The following is a 4340-nucleotide window of genomic DNA, read 5'->3' as shown; positions in this document are numbered from 1 at the left end:
CAGCCGTCATTGTTGTTTGGCGGGTCCGGGCTGGGGATTCGAACCCGCCACCTTAGGTGTACGTGGCTGGTGCCCTAGCCAGTTGAGCTATAGGCGCCGAGCCTACCTACCCCTTCTTAAAAATTCTCTCCCCAACCCCTACTCTCACCTCCTCCCTCTTTGTAGCTTTAAAGCAAGGGTCCTCAAACTTTTTAAACAAGGGGCCAGTTCACTGTCCCTCAGACTGTTGGAGGGCCGGACTGCAGGCCCTGGGATGAGTTGGCTGCTAAGCAGGACAGGTAGCTGCAGCAAAAACATCCAGCGGGCCAGGCCCACGGGCTGTAGTTTGAGGACACCTGCTTTAAAGTCTCTGAAACTTAAATTGAAAAGTCCTGGGATTCAAACAGATTTTCTAGCCCCAATGAAACATGCCCATCCTATGTGGCTAAACAAAGAGAACAACAATCAATGATGTTCCTAGGCATCCTTGAACAGGTATTTCAAACTGGAGGGAAGACTAAGTCTAGCCTCATGACCTTCTTATGAGCAATCACCTTCACTCAGTTCAATTCAATCTAATCCAACTATGGAAACCAATGGGACAAATTCTATCAAAAAGATCATTTCAGTTAGAGTCTGAAACTAGGAGATTAACAACTACAGGCCCACCTCAGAGAAAAACACAATTAAATTCAAGAAGGGGATGGGGGACTTGGTAAGTTCCCATCTATCCGGTACAATGTAGGGGTATATGGCACACTTCCTGGGTGAAAGACACAACTACATCTCAGACTTTGGACTTGACTTTACAAACGTAAATAATGCAGCCTACTGTATGTACCCTCATACTAACCCAGAATAAATTTTTCAAAAAATCTGTATTTTGGTACTGGTAATGGATCATCTGACTAAAAAAACAAACAAACAAACAAAAGACTTTCTTTGTGTTGTTTCCTTCATGTACCCTATTAATATACAGCGTATATTAATCTTTCTTCGGGACACTTACAAAATCTGTGGACACATACAAATTGCTGTTAATTGTAGACTGTTCTTTGTATTGTTTGCAAAGAGTCCTTGTGCCACTTGTAAAACAAGTTTAAAGGTAATCAAATCTATCTCTCCAAAAAAATAGGCTAATGCTTAATAATACATATTCAATCAAAACATTTATTAAGTACTTCCTCTGTATCACTACTGAATACTGAATGCAATTTGTAGAAGTACAATTTTAAAAGCATAGTAATGTAGCCAGGCACTGTGGTGGGCACCTGTAATCCCAGCTACTTGGGAGGCTAAGGCAAGAGAATCGCTTAAGCCCAAGAGCTGGAGGTTGATGCGAGCTGTGATGCCACAGCACTCTAACCAGGGTGACAGCTTGAGACTCTGTCTCAAAAAAAAAAAAAAAAACATAGTAATGACTGAACTGCCTTATGCCATGCCTTGTCCACTTTATTCCTTTGAACACATTGGAATTGTTCAGACTTCAGTATTCAAATCATAAAATCCATTTCCAAAACTCAAAGAATTAGTCAACAGTAACATACCCCTCCCCAAAGAACCCCTTAAACAACGAGCCCCTCCATGACCAGATGGATACAGAAGCACAATGATTCTCAAAATTTCTAAGATAGCAGACTCGTCACATTTGCAAAGAACAAAAAGTAGCTTTTTGATCTTGGCGAGCTAAAAAGTGAATATAGTTGGTTGGTTTCCATCCAGCCAAGAACTCAAAAGCAGAAATATTAGTATTTTTTAAATTCAAATGACTGTTATAGTTAAAACAATAAATGTAATGGAAACCTTAAGCCATACATTTTCCAGAGCTTGATCTGAACACAAGAAATGGATTCTCTGCTCAGAGAGCTCTAAGAAACCTCTGCTTTCATTTATGTTTCCTGTGGGTTAATTTTCACTGCAGAGCAAAAGAGTCAGGGCATTCATCAGCTTTAGGGAGAATTTAGAAGGAGAACGGTTAAACTCTGCTGTTGAATGATTCTCTTTACAATACTGAAGCTACAATACAACATCACTAAATAGCACAAAGAAAGCACATACTGATACTATGTATTCCTCTTACTCCACCCACCAACCACCTACCAAAAAAATTTAAAACAGGTTGAGTCACACAAGATATCTGTGACTTTAAAGTTTTAGTGACATAGCAGCTTACTCTTGCAAATTACTGGCAAATATGGAGGCTTAACCGTGACTTTAATACACAGTTATAGGAAAAATAAAGTACTCTAGGGAGGAAAAGGCAGGGGAAAAAATCCAAACACTTTTGTAAAAGACAACAAATACATTCAAGCATAAGATCTACATCAGAAATATAGTGTTCTTATTTTCTTTTTTTTTTTTTTTTTGTAATTAAAAAAAACTTACCCTGAAGAGATTTTCCCAATCCCTGGCCCAGCTTCCACCCATGTTTCTGGAGTAAGCGGTGTCCAATATTATCCTGACAGACAGAACAGAGAGACAAACCAAAAATATTCCAATAATATATTCTTCCCTTCCTAGTGACATTTAAACAGGTGATGAGCAAGAGATAACTCTACAAATATGCATGCAAAAAGGTGCTAATAAGAGGGTAAATGTGCCCAGTAAAAGGGACATTAATATAAAAAGAAACACTGACTACTATTTTATATGGGAAGAAGACATGGGGTAAGGGTCCTTTCTGATGGTGTGCTGGGCAACGTTTATACATAACACTTTAAAAAGGAGAAAAAGGGAAGGGGAAAAGGGTAGAATACATTCATGAAGTTTTAAAACTAACATTAAAGAGCATGAGATTAAGGTACTTATACAATCTTATCCACCACCTAAACAGCACCACTTTAAGATTTTTTTAAAGAAGAAAATCTACATTGTGTTTAGTTACTGTTTATGTGTCAGGCTTTCATGATACAAAGTAAGTTATAAGTGTAAGACTGTCCCACCACTAGAAATGAAAAAACAATCAGAGCAAAATCCAGGCTAGACTTGGTTTTTAAAAGACATATATATATAAATATATATAAATATTTAACTAGCATGCAGCCAATATTAAACTGAAAAAACAGTGAGGTTAGTAAAACAAGAAATTAAGTTGATTAAACAGAAAAATAAAATGAGCTCAAGCACAGACTGAGTGATGCATTTCAACATGTAATCTAACAAAAATGCTAAAATGTTAGAATGAAACAGGCCTAGCAGTAAGTTAACAATAAAGAACCATTAGTGCATGTAGGGGGGGAAAACCAACATACATAATGTCTCATCTTCCCAGGAAGACACTGAAAAAGGTATTTCAATGTAAATTGTGTGGAAAAAAAAACAAACAAACAGAAACAACAATTAAATGTCAGCTTTTGTTTAAGAGGTCAGGGGGATCAAAAACATCTGCAGCTCTTTGTCCAATTTTTTGCTTTTTACAGTTAACATGTTAAGTACCAAGACAAAGCTAAAATATCCACAAACTGTATCAGAAAAAAATGATGCTATTCATCCAGAGAAAAACACTGAAAAATTCTAAGTACAAAGTATTCTATATGTGTCAATTATATGTAATTATGCATAATTACATAGAACTAATGTATGTGTTAGTTATATGTAATTTATAACATAATCTGGTATCACCATTTGAAAATTAAGCTAACAAAACCACAAATCTCTGCATTAAAACCAAGTACCTCAGGCCAAGAGTAGTGGCTCAGGCTTCTTTATCGGAGCATTTTGGTGGGCTCAAGCAAGAGGATCACTTAAGACTGGGAATTTGAAGGTACAGTGAGGTATAATGATCTCATGGCACTTTAGCCAAGATCATTATAGCAATGGAACAAGATTCCGTCTTAAAAAAATAAAACCCTAAGTATCTCATATTAAACTGTCTTCCAATTCCATATTCAATGATAAGATGCCTTGAGACGTCATAGAGGAAAGAAAAACATTATTTCACTGTTATCTTCTCTGACAGAACATTAGAAGACTATTAAGCTTCCCAATGCTTTATTTCTGTTGTTGTTTTGAAAAAAGGACAATTTCCTTCTATAAGTTTATGACAGCACACAAATTGGAAAACTGGGCTAAGTAACTTATCATTTCATCAGTGGGGAGAAAATTAGGACACTTTTTAAAAACCAAAAAGTCAAATTATAATGAAAAATTTGTTTCTAAAACAAAACATTGTTTTAAATATAATCATTATGATACACAAATTGCACTACAAATTACTTCTGCTAAGAACTGAAATAGTTAGAAACACTATATAATCCCAAGTGATGACTTCTGAATTAGACATCACAAAAATTTGGATAATCCGGCTCAGCGCCTGTGGCTCAAGCGGCTAAGGCGCCAGCCACATACACCTAAGGTGGTGG

The 4340-nt window shown here is 36.6% G+C and overlaps 1 protein-coding gene across 3 annotated transcripts in view; it reads right to left on the bottom strand.

The window, feature by feature from the left end:
• Positions 1–4340, bottom strand: part of GPATCH8 (G-patch domain containing 8) — a 76037-nt gene that overhangs the window by 70826 nt on the left and 871 nt on the right. The window contains exon 2 of one of the 3 annotated variants that reach the window (XM_023511312.1): positions 2365–2437. The gene's annotated coding sequence lies outside the window, so the exon portion shown is untranslated. Of the gene's footprint in view, positions 1–2364; positions 2523–4340 lie in introns of those variants that run through there. The other 2 variants (XM_012803095.2, XM_023511313.1) reach the window with 2 other exon arrangements.

Source organism: Otolemur garnettii, unplaced genomic scaffold, assembly GCF_000181295.1.
Source record: "Otolemur garnettii isolate 467f Iridium unplaced genomic scaffold, OtoGar3 scaffold00018, whole genome shotgun sequence".
Classification (NCBI taxonomy): Eukaryota; Metazoa; Chordata; class Mammalia; order Primates; family Galagidae; genus Otolemur; species Otolemur garnettii.
The sequence above is the reverse complement of the archived record's forward strand: the minus strand, read 5'-3'. Positions and strand labels throughout refer to the sequence as shown.